Genomic DNA, 18,942 nt, shown 5'->3' on the forward strand with positions numbered 1-18,942 from the left:
CTGCCAGAGGGTGTAATCTGGCCCATGGCAAGAGTTTGCAAAGTCAAAAAATTACAAAGAAGACATTAACTGCAATTTCTCAATAAAAGTACCTTCTATCCCTAATTTGTCCACTGTTTTAGTAGCAGACAGAAAACAACACCAAGACCTAAACAGCAGATGGCAGCAATGTGCCATAAATTGCACTTATTTTTCATAAGAAAATTGTGCATAAAATGTTTGAAAAGGATAGTTCATTAAATAAACATTTCTATAATGCAATCCAGAGTTGTCAGTATTTATAGGTTTTAATGCTATTATGGTACTGGTCTGGCCTGTTTGAAATCCAAATGTATGTGCTGTACTTCTTGCTCACATCTGTTGCAGCACGTTGCAATATTGTTGATGCCATTCATCATCTGCATTACTTGACTGTCACTTATTCTGTGGCCTCTTGGTGGCTCAGGCAGGTGACCTATCTCCAACTACGCAGAGGATTTTGGGTCAAAACAGCCAGAAAAACCGTCTTGCATGCTTCAAATTGCAACTGAACTTGTAGGACATCCTGGTAGTACTGTATGGTTTCAGACTTCAGCCGAGCAATATGCATGACATACTGCATCCCAAAATGCTTTTTTTCTGTGTTTATTATTGGACTACACACCAACTTTATGGGTGGATACCGCCTAGGGATGGAGTGGTAGTAACACTGCAAGATAAAACAACAAAAGTAATCAAGCACCTTCAAAAGCATAATGCTAAACAACACTTCGAGTTTGTGAAGCTCAACAAAACCAACGTAACATTAATGTAAATTCTAGGGTCTTTACTATGATGCTATACCAACTATTAAAGATTATTTATATGGTATATGAAATGTCTGCACATAGAATAGGATCATGCATTTTCTATCAGTCTATAGTCTAGCATATAATATGCTACTGGAATAGCAGCAGCCTGTGCAGTTCACCAGTTCATATACAGGAATACTAAACACAAGATGTTGAGACTTGGCATTCTATGGACAAATTTATGTAAGATTAAATAACGTATCAGCAAATACATCGAATTTATAGTCAACAGTTAACTTTCAATTTAACTGTGCTAGCTAGTTCTTATAACGTTAAGTTGGTTTACTTTACATCTGGAGTTGTTTTCTCCGAATTTTGACCAACTCTCTTAAAATAATTGTAAATCGCCATGGTCTAAAAGATTAAGAGCACAAACACTGGATTTTAAACGTTGCCGGTAAAGTTCATTTTTATTAGTTAACAACGCAAATCACATCAGGTGAGTTGCCTGTGCTGTTTTCCCCATCAGGTTAAATTCAGTACAGAGCAGGTGAGGGTCAGTGTCAGTGTGTGTTGAGGGGGGAGATGCTTTAGGGAGCAATAGGGCAGAACGTAACACAAGAACAATATTGTTTGAGATGTGCAAAGATATTTCTGATGAGACCACGGCACTCTAAACTATAATTTTGAATTCTGTTCCAAGTTGCTGCCAGTGCACAATTATTTATTATTTTAATTATAAATAACTATTCAAGACATATCTGTGAGATAATCATTTAATTTTACAACATTAATAGAGTAATACTTAAGTCAGGCCTGAAGCCTTCAGTCTCTTGCATGTTGCAAAGGTATTGGATCGGTATTGTGCATTGACAGATACGCAAAGAGCAGGTGTGGGTTTGACATCGGGACTGGGAAAGTCAAATCAGTACATCCCTAATACAGCCACCTACTTTATAATAGTGGGTAGACGGTCAGAAAATTTTGACAAAAAAATTTAGGCGCCTCACCAGATCTGTGTCCTGGGGAGGTGATGAGCGACTAAGTGTACATAAAACTACAATGGCATGATTTGCTAAGATACATTTTCACACAAATTGTCATTTGCTGCAAGAATTTGTGCACTTTTGCAGTTTGAAACAATAAAATGTGCTAATAAGCTAGCCAAGTAGCAACCAACATTGGCAATTGATCCTAGTTTCAAATAGATTTCAGTTCCAAGCGTTGGACTCGTGTATGTTAGCAATGTAAAAAACGTCCGTGCATACTGGTAGATGTTTCTATGGGGATCTTATAAACCTGCAGCTCATATGACTGGTAGTACACAAAGTTTACTATATACTAGACTGAATAGTATACATGTAGTATACAGTATATACTTGTGCAGTGTAGAATTCAGGTATGATATTCTGAACACAAACATTTACTATGATTTGCAAACTTAAATCAAGTCAGGTCATATAAGTAAAAGCATTTCTGGTAGTGTTTAAAAGTCACAAATATCAAAAAATCTTTCATTTTAGGACTGTGACTATTTTTTTATGTTCATCATAGACAGATTTGCCAATTATTCTCTCAATTGACTGCTGCTCTCTCAGGTTTTAGCCTGGTTATTAGAATCCTACTTGCTCAATACCCTGAATCATGTTGAAAAGAAAATGTGTCAAGCCAACCAATTTAACAATAGCAATATCTAGAAATAATGAATGCAACTGTGGCATGTATGTCTAAAACGAACAAAGGCAGCAAACATTTCAGCATTATCTCAAGGGCAGCTCATGGAAGCCATTGTAAGGACTATGCTGCAGTATCGTAGACAGCAGCAAGTCCCATATGCGATTGCATGCAACAGGAGGCATCTGCATACAACAACATGCTATTTATTTAACCTTTTGTCCATGGTATTACCCCAGCTTAGTGCCAAACAAGCAAACAGACATAAGTGAGGGAGTAGCATGCATGCAGCACAAAGGATCATCCTAGACAATGACAAATACAGTGGGGTCTAATCCCACTTTGGGAAAGTCAAATGCCAAATCCAACACTCCACGCTCCTCCTTAAAGATATCCACCAACTCCTAAACTCCCCCCTTCTCTTGCTCCACACTTCCATTGCTCATCTTGCACGCCCACCCCCTAGAAACCAAACACACATCACTTTACAGCTTTAGTTTTCCCTGTCCCAATCCAGCTCTCCATTAGATCCCCACAAAGTTCATCGCTCCCTACTTCCCACCGCCTCCACATACTTTATCTCCCCCTCTCTCTAAATTAGTCATGATTAATGTGTACGCCAGGCATTGGGCCGTCTTAATTAAATAACACCATCTAATTAAGGGTTGATTTTGTCTGGTAATGACGCTGTAAGATGGCGGAATGGGATTGTGTGGCGTGACAGAACATTCATGGAGCCCGTCAAGCTCCCTGGGCGGTCACACTCCTGTGGTTACACACAAACAGCCCCCTCCTAATCTGACAGTTACATTAAAATGCAAATAGCCCAGATGTGAGGGTTTGGTAACAAGTGTGGATTACAGCTCCCAAGGAACAGGGACAGGGCTTTTTTTTTTCCCTGATATGACATAAGCCAGGTAACAGGTTGACAGCTGATGACCTAGAAGTGGCTCTTTAAATATTGGCTAACATGCTGCTGGATGCGTGTGAGATTACACAGGCTGGAAAACTCCCTGAGCTAAGCGATAATGGTGCTGATGAATTCATTTTACATAACTAATCATGAGTAAATACTTGTCATCCAAAGAGATATACAATCTCTTATCAGTGACTGTTTGCTGTTCCGATGGCGCTGTTTATCTTCTTTCCTTGTGGATGTATCACTGGTTTTAATTAAATCAAGCTCAAGACCGACTGAAAGGTCAAAGAAAATTAAAGCATATTAATGAGCACAGGGCAGAGGCGGCATACAGCATCAGGTCAGGGAGACAGCAGGGGGACAGACGCCGACCCCCCTCCTGCCTCGCGACACACACACTCGCTCGCATACACATACATGTCCCTGCTAACTTGAGCGAGGTGCGAGACGTGAACAATATGTGGTGTGTGTGGGATGCTCCGTCTAGCCACCAGAAGAGCATCCCCCGCAGTGCACCATCATGGCTGGATGTCAAAGCCGGCGAACCCAAGCCAAAACACCTACCCTTTAAAAACCCTTGGCAGTAACAATACCTCACAGCAGCTTGTTCTTTCAGTAAAAATGAAAAGGAAAAACGGCATTTATTCCCACAGAGGGAGAGCTGCATCCACAAAGGGATATTGTACTTTCCCTTTGGTCTGTGGCGAAAGAGATAACTGCAACAGCCAGTCTTGCTGCGGGGTGAGGGGACAGTTGGTGCAGAGAAAGGGGCAATGCAAATAGGGTTTGGACAAAGATCAAAAGACTTAAGTTTCACTGCATCATCGGGGCTTGAGCACTTCTCCCACTCTTCTCCGCCACTCCCTCCCTCCCAGCCTCTGTCACCTTTCTGCTCAGTCTGCTGCATTCAGGCAATCGGAACACAGAACTCCATTTTTCAGGGGAAGCGTCCTGACAGAGTGTGAACATTGCTCTTACATGTCTGCCTTGAACAGAGATGTGAACACTAATGGTTTTTGGCAGGGCCCGGGTCCTTGGTGGACACACTGTTGGAGCAGAATGAAAACAGGCGGGAAAGAGGGACAGGAGGGTTGGGAGTGAGTGCAGAAAACGACCAGGTGTCTTGGCAGCGGCAGATTCATTTGTTTTGCAACAGCACCATCTGTCTTTGCGAGTCGAGCTTTACAGCACTGAATAACTGCTGCCCTACACACACTGAGGGAAAACAACCCTGGATGTTTTTTGACGTGCAGAGAATGCACCTATTCAAGACCAGGGGTCACCAACCTTTTTGAAACTGAGAGCTACTTCAAGGGTACTGAGTAACACGAAGGGCTACCTGTTTGATACATTCATTCATTCATCTTCTGTAACCGCTTGTTCCTGTGAAGGGTCGTAGGAGGCTGGAGCCTATCCCAGCTGTCATCGGGCGAGAGGCGGGATACACCCTGGACAGGTCGCCAGTCTATCGCAGGGCTAACACAGAGAGGCAGACAACCATTCACACTCACATGCACACCAACGGCCAGTTTAGAATCACCAATTAACCTAACAAGTATGTCTTTGGATGGTGGGAGGACCCACCCAGATGGAATTGAACCCAGAAATGTGAGGCAAGAAGGTCTCGAACTTCTGTTTGTTGGCGCTACCTATTCATTCCCTGCCTGGCTGCTAGCGCGTTTTAGCGCCCTGTCCCTGCGGCAGACTGACGCCTCTGTGGCTATCTTGTCACAGGTGGAGTTATAGGCGGTGTAGCCCACCCAAACAATCTGCCCACCCTGGCCTTGGTGCCATCGGAGGGCTCATTCTCTTCAGTGCTGCCAGCCAGCGCATCAGTACTGTTCTCCGTTTCTGGGGCAGTTAAAAAACTATTTATATAGGAGACTGTTTTGCCCTGGCTTTAATCCCGTAAAATAAATTTTTACACCCAGGGGCAATGCAATAATGAGCTCTCCTTTGTTTTCTAATGTCCTGTTGCTCCTCTGTGTCTGTCTTTTGCTATCATTGACTGAGTTTACATGGTCTTTAGTATCCCGGTTTTGATTGGGTTTTTGAAGTATCCCGTTTTTGTGTTTGTGCATGTAAACACCATATCCCGAATTCAGAAACCGGGTTATGCCCATTTCCCTGTTTCAAGAAACCCGGTTTTGCCACCTGGAGTACTCCGATAGAAATACTGGATCATGTATACACCTTATCCCGGTCTCTGACGGCTGCCCACTGTCTGCGCAGGCGCGAGTGACGCCAGTGACGCACCAGATATACAATCAACATGGCGGCAATGAGAACTTCTCACCTTTGGAGCGACGAAGAGACTGAATTTTGCCTTAAAATAATGAAAGAACTCAACATAACTACGTGTTTAGATGGCAGAAAACACAGAAATGCCGACATATTCAAGTCTGTTGCGGAAAAGCAACGAGACGCTGGTTTTCCACCTCGCACTGCTGAACAAGTTAGGTCGCGTTGGAAAACATTGGAAAACAAAAGACGTAAAAGACGTAACACACGCATGCGCAGATAGGATGCAGTGATCAGAAAACGGGTTTCTGGTATTTATCATGTATACGGGGATATGAATAACTGGGTTTCTCTGTGTTCCATGTAAACACCATATCCCGGATATGCTCAAAACCAGGATAATAAAGACCATGAAAACTCAGTGTTTCTCTGTCTTTCATGATCTTTATATTTCACCGTGTTTTTCACTAAATGTATCTTTCACTATCTGAACATGACTTTAAACACATAATACTTGGCTTTATATGTGTCAGAACCCTGGTCCTGACACATATAATAAATTCAGTGAAGACTGAAAGAATTTTATAAAATGTACAAAGTGTGTTTTGAGAGACATTAAAGTTATCATATATGATGAACATCCTGCCTTCACACTAAAAAATACTGGGTTAGAAACAACCCAGTTTGAGTAGTTGGGTAACCCTACTAAATGTAAAAATCTTTTTCAATTTTTTCAGAAAACCAGGTTAGAAATGCTCTTAAGTTCATCAGTTATTATTATTATTATAATAACACTATTACTCACAAGCAGCTGCGTAACTAAAGCAAAAATACAACAATCTAATAATACAATCTCTCTGTGACTTCAGACTTCTCCCTGTAACCCTAACCCAGAAAATTATCCAGCCATGCTTTCATTATAACATTCCCATAAACACTGCTTATTACTTTCAACTAGGCTTCTCTATTTCTTGACGGATATAAATCACATGTTATGGATCAAGGTGTCCGAGTAACTCATTATTTTTCAAGTATTATTTATATGTCATTTTCTCCGCAGTTGAAGGCCAGAAATGAGAGGCGGTAAAGAAAAGGACTCTTCTCTGTGACAGAATCCACTCAGTGCAACTGCAAATGTAACTTTTCCCTGAGTAAGCACCAGCCATCGTCTCAGTGGACCTGCCCCTCTGCTCAGCCGCCCGCTTCCTTTTTCTCAGCCAACCAGGGAGAAGGAACAAGATGGATGCTGGTGTCATTGTGCTGGCCAGAGTGACAGATGGGCTGATTATATCAACTCATCCCTCTGGCCACAGAAAAACACAACACCGTGCCTGCTCGCTTATAACCCTCATCTGCCTGCATATTATGGATAGTTGAAACTTGCTCTTAATATGGTAAAGCAGCACAGTATGGACAGATCTCATTACAGCCCTGGCCTCCCTTGTTGACATCACGTATCTGAATAGACACCTTTTTTTTTTTTTTACAGCTCAAAAAAACACAATGCGAAACCACCTCACTGCAACCTCGTGTCTGCTGGCTGGCTTCAAGGGCATGTTTTCCTTCCTCTAGATGGACAAATTGCAAATGCAATAAACGGATTCCTGTCACTGGCTTGCTGTGTGGGCGTCAAGCTCTGCTGTGCACAGTGGTTTCTCAGCAGGTAACGTGAGACAGGAGGGGCAAAAACAAATAAATAAATAAAACAATGGCTGCTCCAGGTTCGAGTTTCATTGGTGATTCTAAACTGGGCCTTTGTGTGTGGAGTTAGCATGTTCTCCCTGTGTCTGTGTGGGTTCATTGTAGGGCTGAACGATATATCGTTATCGCATCTATATCTAGATATGAACATTCAAGATATTAATATCGAAAAAGCAACGATATAAACTATATAGACCAATGACAAACATATGAGGGCGGGAGTGAGGGAGACGGAGACTGAGACGCACACACACTACATACACAGCGGGGAAATTAAAAAGAAAGAAAGTAAAGTGAGCGTGGAAGATAATGCGGCCGGTGGCGGTGCAGAATAGAGGGTGACAATTTTTCGGGACTCCCGCGGGTCACTGTATTCCTGCGGGAGTCTCGCAGTACGGGAGTCAGTTTCACTGTTGGTAACGTGATAGGGACGGGATAGAGCAAATAATCAACGGGAGCGGGACGGAGCCGGAGATTTAATTAAAAAGTGACGCTGCAATGCGGTGAGTGCGCCCAACTTTAGACAACAACATAGGGAGCTGGACGAGATTTGGGAATCTCTCTCGTGATTTTGCGGGACAGGATTTTTGTTGGGGGGGCAGTCACGTGATCGGGATATGACGGGAGTATTTTTGTGGGCTTGGAATGCGAGCGACAATTGATTCCCGTGTCACTAGTGCAAAATCTGATTTGGTGCCAAAACATAAATCATCTTCCATTATTTCGAGGTATTTTGGATTTAAAAATGATGATGTAAACCAGCGAGGTGTTGTGCTGATCGCTTGGCGAAAATTGCGACGAAGCAAGATAGCACAAGAAACATGTTTCACCACATGAAACAACACCATCACGTGCTGCACGAAGAGTGTACTGCGAGAAACACCGGGGACTTCTCAGTCATCCCAAAAGAAGCCCAATCAAAGTTTGATTGCTGATGTGTTCAGTAGCGTTACACCGTATGAGTCGACGTCCACCAGACATAAACACATTACAGACGCTATAACATACCACATTGCAAAAGACATGGTACCCGTGTACACAGTCTCGAAAGAGGGATTTTAAAAAAAATGGTATCGATATATCTGGCATAATTATCGAGATATGAAATTTTGTCCATATCGTTCAGCCCTAGTTCACTGGTGATTCTAAACTGGCCGTAGATGTGCATGTGAGTGTGAATGGTTGTCTGTCTCTCTGATTTAGCCCTGAGATCGACTGGCGACCTGTCCAGGGTGTACCCCGCCTCTCGCCCGATGACAGCTGGGCAGCTCCAAGACCCCGCGACCCTTCACAGGACAAGCGGTTACAGAAGATGAATGGGAAAATGAGTGCAAGTGCTATAGGCGGTCATACAGGATTAACCACCCTCCTCTTGCCACCCCTACCTGTGATTTAAAGTCTGGGCTGATTAATCAGACCGGTACTGAGTCACTGTTCAGGCGAGACATTTAAATCAATCACGGCAGCAAAAGGAGTAGCATACAGTTTGAAACAGAGCAGCGAGAGAGAAAGAGAGTGAATGTCTTACTCCATGCTCCCAGTCATCAGCAGGAAAAGGTTGTAGATGTGCGAGAAGATGAAGAGGAATAGGATGGTGCTGAAGAACATGGTCATCCAGGAGCCGTGGTTCACGCGGAATATTTTCAGGCGCAGGTATCGACCTAAAGGGAGCACAACAAGGACACCACTGTCAAACAGCATGACAACCTGCCTACATGCATGACCACGAAAATGGAGATGAAAGTAAATAAATTAGTCACAGAAATCAATAATGTCCTACTCTGTAAGATGCATACCCTGTAGGCAAAGAAATTAAGATTAAAGACCACTTAGGGGTGTTACTTGTCTTTTTCCAACTACCTTCAACCCTGACTCTCTCATCATTGGCCTCAACAGATAATATTCTATATACATATCACTTAATCGTATGGACTCGGATGCCGTGAGCAGATACTTGTTTGCGTTTCACAATGCGAGTTCTGAATGATTAGAGAAATTATTCAAATATTTTTTTGACCTGTGGTGTTTTTCCTGGCACAGAATCAAATTATAGAGAAATAGCTTTTTGGCAGAGCATGAGACTGATTCAGATATGCAGCATTCTGCACAGAATACGTAATCAAACAAGCTTGTCCTCTGGTGGCAGAGCTCAGCACAACTCCTGAAGACTACAAAGGTTTATTACACCACTGTTCGCTTGTTGTTGTCATGTAATAATGTAGATGCACAACAGCTGCTGAAATCCGGACCAACAGCAACAGGCACACAGACTAGGAAGTACTCTGTAACCAATACATAAACTCTGTAGGTGGATAAAGAGAGGACTAACATTAGCATCTTACTCAGTCTGCCTCACTTATTTCTCTGTTACAAACCCGTCAACTGTATCTCAATTACTCTAAGTATAAGTGCAAATCATTTCACAAAGACATTTTACCAGTTAAACTATGGCAAAGGTGTGTGAAACATTCTCCATACTGTCAATTACATGTACATAATTTGAAAATATTAAATACATGAAGTTGTATGCTTAACATGACATGATAATATCCCAACCACATTCTTACCATTACATCTTCTCTCAATGCCTCTCCAACGGTAAAGAACAATATGGCGTATCCATTACATGGCGGGGAGTGGCGGGAAAAGTAAAACTACTCAGAACGAAGTTTTTTTGATATGAACACATACTTGGTAGTGACTGACTAACAACCTGACAGTATTTACAACACATTACACCGTTACATTTCACAGTTCATGTTGTCACATATTTATACAGCTCCTTAGACGGCAAATACGGTCGCCATGACAATGAGCCACCATATCATTAGCTAAGGTTGTGGCACAACTTTACACAACCTGACAATTGTCTTCAAATTAAACTTAAAGCTAACAATACTCGACTGGCGCTGCTTGTAGAGAAATTTTGAAACCACTGAGGTAACTTTTATGTACCAGTAGGTGGATAAAGGGAGGACAAACATCATCACCTCACTCCTGCATTTGTTTCTGAGTTGCGCATGTCTCAGTCTGTAGCGACACTCTCTCAATGAACCCACAACCGCGCTAGAGCGCCCTCTGCTGAATTTAAAGAATCTCACCTCAAGATAGAAAGTACCAGAAACTTGTCGGAAGAGCTCTTAAATATTGACAATAAATGTGGGGAGTTTTTATACAACTTAACATGCATTTTTTTTTTTTTTTTTTTTGTACTTAGTCCTATGTCTTCATGTAGCTCCATGGTCTTGGAGGAACGTCCTCTCATCTCATTATGTACCTGCTATAAATGGTTGAAATGACAATTAAAACCTCTTTACCTTTGACCTTTTTTCCCAGCCAACTACACTGTCAGCATCCTTGGACTAACTCCCACACTGCTTATGTAACAGAGACAATCTACTTTGTACATCTACTACCGTCAATCAGACCTGGGTCAAACAGACTTTTCAAATAAAAAAGAAATTAAAAAATAAATAAAATTTACAAGAAACAGATTCATTAAAAGGGGCAAAACAGAGGTTGCTATAACCTGATTTTTAGCTTCAACATTTGTATTGGGACCAACAGTATTGCTTCTTTAGACTCTGGAGACTAGCATCAAAAGTATCTGTAGGCTAGCTCAGGAGAGTACCGTGCTCTAAACACACGGGGGGTGGTTTCCATCCAAACATGTCCAAATGTCCTTGGACAAGAGTACTGGCACCTTGCATGGTGTTTCACTGCCATCAGTTGCTGTGTTTACTTGGACACTAGTGAGAAAAAGCCCAATCAGAATAGAAATGCCACGTGACCTCTCCTAACCGAACACAACCTAACCCAGGCTCAATCAGATTGAGAGAGGTGGTGTAAACGTTATGATAACCCATTCAATAGAAAAGTATTATTGCAATATAACTACATAAACTTTTGATTCAAATGTTTCTCTTTGGTTATAATAAATTAATTATTTCTGCGCGTTTTCTGCACAGAAATTGATGTTGGCAGCATCACTGAATATGCATCTCGGTCATCTGCTTCTACTGAATGAATTCAAAGTTGTCAATAAAGTTGGGAGTGAAAAAGAAATTTTCTTCTTCTATAACAGTTCTTATCGTACAGATTTTATGCTCCACAGCAGGCAGAACGACTTCAAATCTTTGGAGCATGTAAAAGCTTACATGTATTTGGATCATTTTAATTAGTGCTGTGAAAGCAGTTTCGCTGGAATTTCTGGAATATTGGGCTGAAGATGGAATGAGAGGCCGTTTGCAAAGTACTGTAGATGAAAGCTGAACAAATGCTAGCCATTTTATTTTTGGTAGCCGATCCCATTTGCAGCACAAAAGCTACTCATCCAGCAGATCTGTACAGAACATCGAGACAGATATATGAGATAATGAAATAGGACACACTGTGTCAAACAATGACTTTGCAATAAGTAAACAGCAAATATAACTGCCAATACACAATTCCTGCTAAAATGCAGATTTAACACATTTGTAACGGGAGTTTTCTGTTTCTGCTGCTATTTCCAACTCAAGATCACTATGATATCATTTGGGTACATACTCGATCCACAGCCACAAAAGGTACCGAAGATGGGTAGAAGCAGCCATGGCGAGATTAACGATGCAAAAAAAATGGTCCAGTCCCCCTTTAATTTAAATTTTCAGAGAACATTTCAGAGAAAATGTCCAAGTATTTGACCATCAGTTTAATTTTCTGTTGTGGTGAACCCCAACCATCAAGGTTACTCAGTTGAGTGTTAACTAAGAAATTTTCTATGATTAAGCTTGACCATACAACTGTATTTTTTCTACTTATTACATGCTTGCACAGTCTCTCTCTCTCTCTCTCTCTCTCTCTCTCTCTCTCTGCTTCTTTTCTATGAGCTTCAACCGGAGCCAGAAGCAGCCATCTTCCCAGGAACAACTCTTCGTTTCCCTCTCCTCCAGCCCAGTCACTGTCCCTTTGAGTTACAGCTCCTTGGAGAGCTCATTGTGTTTGTGTCCACACACTCACACAGACACTGCCAGAGAGACAGCAAAGCAGAATGCTCCATTTATTTTCCCATTACAGCCTGGCTGGTTTACTCTCCAATAGTTTTACATGCTGTTCAATCTCTGCTTGCTCACTGTAAGTTGTTTTTTCTACAGCGCACATAAAAACAAAGATGCTGAGATTCCAACGGAGAGGACGATTGTTATTGAGCTGAAGTGCAGTTATAATGAATGAGGCTCCTGCTGAAGGTTTGATGGCTTAAATTATTTTGAAATTTATCCGTAATATTAGTTTAAAGTTTGGTTATATTGCAGCAGGCAATAACAAACTTGAATATTCTCTGGACATTAATATTCAACCTTAACATTGTGAAGGGTTAAAACACAAGGCAGAGTGTCCTACTGTGAGGCCACACCATACGTCTTGCTCTGTGGTATTTCAGGGCTCATCACAGTTGCATAATTGAATTGACTTGCATGGGTGAACTTAATTGCCTCCAGTGCCAATGAGCCCTGGTTTAGATGTGGGTGCACAGTGTGTATCGGCAGATCTGACTTTAAAAGCTGCACGCCACGCCGTTGAACAAGGCCGTCCTCTCACTGCCTGTATGGACAGGATTTAACCAGGGGCTTATGCAGGGCCATTCGTTTGAGTCACTGCACCTCCCTACAGTACAGCACCCCGATAAGGATTGATTCATGAGCACTGTTTACAGCGAGGCTCAGCCCAGCAGGACACAACAACAACACATGGACAAGGAAGCCACACACAAAGGGGACCATAAATAAGAGAAAGAGACTCTTATCTCTTTCTTGAGCTCACTTACAAACACAGAACAACCTGGTGTGTTACTCAGAGTGTAATTGTGACAGACTTTGTCATTTAGATCATGTGGTAGTTAAAATGGACAGAAATATGATTAATTTATTAAACCTTTATAAACTCACATGAAAGGGTATAACATTTAAATAAGGCTAACATGGTTAAAAACATTTAAATACGACTAAAATAGAAAGAACAATGCCTAGGCTACCTGAGTTCATCTTTGATCTACCTGTTTGGCCTGTTATGATTGATTAGTCATGCCTGTTGAAGCCGGAAGGGGGAGCTCTCGGCCACGGTGCCTCATTCTTGATAAAGCTGTCAAAGGGAAAGCATCTTTGATAGCATTTTTATTGTTATCTCCACTTTTCAGATATAGAATGAACATTTACATTATTTAAATTGTGATAAATGTTTACTAAATTGTTTTTATTATGAATGGTGAGCGGGTTAAGTTCAAGCGTGTAACACGCAGAGAGTAAGGTTGCTAATATGCATACATTCATTTAGATTATGTCAGGTAATCAGAAAATTGTGCATTTGTGTGTTCACTTCTGAACTTGCAGAAGTAACACATGACTGATCTTTTGTTAATAGTTTTTGGTACATCTTCAGTTCACCTCTATTTATGAACGGGTAATTTTTCAAGTATACTTACCTTTTGCATTTTATTTTACTATAAAAAGAAGATGTGTATAGCTGTTATAGATGAGCTCATGTCCACCTTCCTTCAAGATGTTTCTAAATCAAAGACGTAGCTCTGTCGCCATCTACTGCTGCTATGTTGACACTACCCAGATGTGTAACAGATGGGCAATAGAAAACACCATCTACACATTTTTACCATGACTTTGAGGGGACAGCCTAATCTATGAGTCAGAAAGCATGACATCCTTTTATTATTTATTTTGTCTTTACATACTGACCTTATTCTGTGCCGTTATGGCACATCAAACTATGTCTTAATACTTTCTGAATTTAGGAGTTGCCAGAAAAACAAGGTGTCAGTATTGTGTCCACCCTATTCATGTCAGGGTTGGCTACATAACAACATACATCCCTGTACACCATCATGCAATGAAGTTCCACACCACAAACTACATACTCCAAACCTATTTAAACAGAATTAAGGCCTCACTACAACAATCTCACCAAAAACAAACAAAAAACTGTTTTAGCTTGGCGTACCTAATAAACGGGATACTGAGGTTCAATTTCACAGTTATTTTTGGCTGCATAATTTTATACGGGGATTCCCACTCAGTCCAGATTGTCTCATACAATGAAGGTATTGAACCCACTGACTTTGTGGCAGCCGGTCTCCTACTCTGTCCAAGGTAACCTGCAATAATTCTGGGAAATGCTCAGGTAATACAGTCAACAGATGTATAGTAATAAACTACTTGTAGGTCATACAGACAGCTGGACACGCTAGTGACGCTCAGAGACTATTTTAAGGTAGTTTTGAGGAAATAAAAAGTAAATTGCAAACAAAGAAAAAGGTAGTTTTGAGGAGCTGTTCCAGTGTCCATCTTTATGCAGTCTATGACCAAAGGTCACCAACCTTTTTGAAACTGAGAGTAACTTCAAGGGTACAGAGTAATATGAAAGGCTACCTGTTTGATACAAACTTACTGAATAACATAGTCGCACAGTTCACAGTAGTAATAGTAATAATAGTAGTAATAATAAGTTATATGTGTGATAAGATATATCATATTGTTGTTAATGAATCCTCACAATAAATATCAGCAATGATTTACAAGGTAGAAACCTATTTATTTCAACATGCAACATTTTTCATTATTATTTTTGTTCCTATAATTCAGTTTCAACATTTGAGCTATCACATCTCTCTCTGACTCATCTATCTTGACTGCACTCTGTATGAATGAGCACATTTGCAGCATTTCTTAAAAGTCATGTTATATTTTTGTTCATACTAACACCTTTGTGACATTTTTTAACAAATCATGAACTTTGTCCCATGTCCATACAAACTACCAGTAATGTAAGATTAAAAAAAAAAAAACTTCTTTCACATATTTAATCATATCACATTTCTACAAATCTGTTGCATTTTAACAAACACTGCATTTGTTATGTAACAGGGTTTATACATATAATTAAATAATTACACAAAATGTATTTTTACATTTTTACATACCTGATGATTGTGAGCTACTCTTCCTCATGCGGAACCTCAATTAGCCTGTGTTCCCCGTGTTCCTTTTTCGGGGAACCCCAAGTTTCTATGAAGGCCCTCGTCCCGCCAAAACTCTCCTTCTCGTCTTTGTTCTCTGTGGGAAAGGTGAGTTTTCTTCTTTCCATTCGTTTTTGTGCTTTACTGGGCCTCATTTTGTGGCTTAATGTAAATATATGTATCCCTGTTGTGTCCACATTTTATCGGGTCGCTTGGGGGAGGTTAAGCAGACTATTCATTGTTTTTGTTTCATCTTTGTCATCAGAAAATGAAGATGGTTGAAAGAGCAGCGACCTTAAATATGAAAAAACACAAAGCAGCAGACACCGGTAACTTACACTTTTAGAACAAATAATTTTTCACATTTTAGTTCAATATTTGAGTTTAACGTCGCCATGGTGTTTCACTAAAACTCACGTTTTGCTAAAAGAAGCTTCATTTACATCTTTTGACTTCTTCGTGGGCCTCATGTAAAAAGTCTGCCTTTAACTCACGGGCTTTTTCCGCCAGTAGTGCGCTGCCAGGTGGGGAGTTAGCAGTTAGCATGGAAGCTAGCGTGACAGTACCATTGACTGTATATACTAGGACAGTACTGAACTGAAGTGTCTCTTCACATTGTGCCTATACATTGTACAACAGTAGCCCCATAAATGAGACATACACACGTCTCTTTTTCTACTGTAAAATATGAACACTTTTTTCCAACTCAGTGTGAATATGGTACATTTTCTTTCATGTTTTTCTGTTAGTGACTCACATCTAGCTCCTCTATGTAGCCGCGGCCGCTTCATACATCGATAAAAACAAAGATGGCGGTTTGTCTGTCTTGAACTTTGACACCAGACGAGGTCAGAGTTCATATATACATAATACATGAAATATATAATTTTATATTAAATAATACCATGTTCCACTCTAAATTAATGTATTATTGATATAAAAAGAACAGCAACACAATTAAATACCTTGATGGCGACAAGTGCTATTTTTAGAACATACCCTGCAGCGACTCACACAGGCAGCGTGTTGGTGACCCCTGCATTACACCATGAACCACATACTGAGGAACGGATTTGCCTTTTTGCTGGTTGCATTAATGCAGGGGTGTCCAACACATTTTAGTTTGAGTCTTTTTTCTTTTAATTTTTAAAAAATTATTTTTTTAGTCCATGAAAATTAAGAAAAAAAAAAATTAAATAAACATGAAAGAGTCTCCACCATTATGGTGGTTCTTGATTTTATTTTATTATTTATTTATGTATTTATTTATACCAACCAATTAATTATTGACAAATCATTTTCACTTAAATATTTAAATCTGGAAAAAATGTATACTCAAACACACATGACTCACACTCATAACAAAAAATAATAATAAAAAAGTTCATGGCCGTTTCTATTTTAAATCTGTAAGAAACGTGTGGTCTAAATAAAAAAACTTTAAGTTCTTATTTTATTAACCAATTCATCGCTGACTAATTAACACTTAAAGAAACTGCAACAATAATGATGCTTCCTGTTTTAAATACTGTGTGGTTAAATAAAAACATGTTTTTTAATTAAAAGCATCACTGCAGTCATGGTGACAGTGGTCAAGACACGAGCCTCAATTCTAGATCAATTCTTCATTTGACTATCGAGTAAAGTTTTCAACTTTTTTGCTGAACAAAAAGTCTGAAATTCGAAAGAAACTACATCTGAAGTTTGGAAATCTACACTACACGTCGAAGTGTTAGAAATGGCAGAACCTGATTCACGCCGCGAGAAATTACTTCTCAGCTTAGACATCGTCCGTGTGCTGGATGAACGCTATGGTAAAACATGACATAATAATACTTTTCTCTGTTTTTTTCACACAATGTTTTATTTTTATTTATTGTGTAGATTTAAGGGAGAAAATATCTGAATATTGATGCAATATAGTTTGTTTTTTTTCACCAATGTTGTCGAGTTAACATTAAAAGTATAGGGCCAAGATGGTGCCTGGCTCACTTTTTGAATGATGCTAAAGTTCTGTATGATTCAAGCAAAGACTGTAGTGTATAGTCGCCATGGAGACGACTTCAGTTTAGCGCGTGCGTAACAGTCTGTCTCATGTGCATAAACCATTATATTGTGGTAACTGACAGGTGCCCCTTTACGTGTAGTGGATGCGCTGGATAGCATCTCATGCAAAACTGTACACTGTGGTACGCTCACTTGCCAGTTCATATTGTTTTTCAAAGGGGGAAATAATGCAGGACTGTTGTATAATAACGCATTTGTGTTTACCAGTGTACCTAATGAACTGGCAAGGGAGTTTAAAGTCATATTAAAAATCTAAATCCAATAGTCTTTTACTGGCAATGTGCCCATGAGTCAGATAGACGAGACAGCTTTTATTCATTTATCACAATATCCAATGTGCTTCTTCTTATGAAGTTATATTAGACATTAATCTCTGCACAGATCTAATGCACTAAATCTCTAATAGATATATTTTACAGTGAGCTTATCTACAACATGCTCAGTTAAAAAAGAAAAGTCAACTTTTACAATACAAAGAAGACTTCCCATGACTATTTCCCAGGTTTCAGTCATATAAATGATCTTAAATAAAGTTTGTGAAGAATGGTGATTTACAGTTAAGACTGCAGAGTCATCTTGACCTTTGAACTCTTTAATTGCTCTGATTGTGTCACAGTTAACGTGACTAATGTCTTTGTCTCCTTGCAGCTCATCTGGCGAGGCCGTTGACCGTCCTGCAAATGTTTCTCACCAACATGAGAAACCGTCCTCTGACCATCGAGAACATTAAATCCATGCGCACGTCGGTCCTCAGCCTCTACCACAGTCTGCTCACGGGCTCCAAAGACTTCCCTGCGATTGAGAGTGAAGGTCTTCTACACGTTCTTCACATGTCCTCACCGTTCGATGAGGAGATGGAGCCAGACAACTGGGAGAACGCCAGACCATCTCCCTTGACCCGCACACCACCGGGCATGCTAGTGCCACCTGCTGGTTCTCCCACCCGAACCATCTTCACTCCAGTTATTCCCGAGAGGGCCGATATGGAAGTGCTGAAGGGGGACCGTAGAAACTGTGTCCGCACCTTGGAGTCCAGTGATGGGAGCACATTTACAAGGGTCATCTCCCCTGTTTACCGGCCCAAACACACAGAGCTGACAAACCGGTGGAGAGTCACTGACTACAATGCAGAGGGCCAGCTCATCATGTCTGCCCTCTGTCAGTTCGTGCAAAGTCCCGCCCCGCTGGCAAACAGAAAGAGAAAGCAGCCAGAGGAGGAGAGCAGCATCAGCAGCAGCAGCAGTTCTTCTGCACCAAGAAAACGTTTTAGAGTTTGATGAGACACATGTTGAAATCCTCTCAGGAGGACATCAAGCTTCTTCTGGAACTTGGAACTTGCAGGATTTCTGTTTGACTGCCACAGATTTTATTCATTTCTTTTCTTTCTTTATTTTTTTTTTGATATCCATGCGAGCACAGGTCAGCGTTTTTGGTGCATGCTGTTACCAATATTTATTTCTTGGTGCTGGCCTGTGCTCCAAGACTGTCACATCCCCTGGATATTTCACAGACACTCACGTGGAATATTTTCATTGACTGAGGGGATTTTTTTGCATTTGTAAATA

General features: G+C 40.6%; 1 pseudogene across 1 annotated transcript in view; it reads right to left on the reverse strand.

The window, feature by feature from the left end:
• The window catches only part of LOC311496181 (transmembrane protein 117-like), a 30,124-nt pseudogene extending 14,822 nt beyond the window's left edge, over positions 1–15,302 (reverse strand). The window contains exons 1-2 of the transcript XR_014699967.1: positions 15,275–15,302; positions 8,834–8,966 (exon numbers count right to left, since the gene is read on the reverse strand). The product of XR_014699967.1 is annotated as a transmembrane protein 117-like (transcript). The remainder of the gene's footprint in view (positions 1–8,833; positions 8,967–15,274) is intronic.
• Positions 15,303–18,942: the final 3,640 nt, after the last annotated feature.

Source organism: Chelon labrosus (genome assembly GCF_963514085.1).
Source record: "Chelon labrosus genome assembly, chromosome: 11".
Classification (NCBI taxonomy): Eukaryota; Metazoa; Chordata; class Actinopteri; order Mugiliformes; family Mugilidae; genus Chelon; species Chelon labrosus.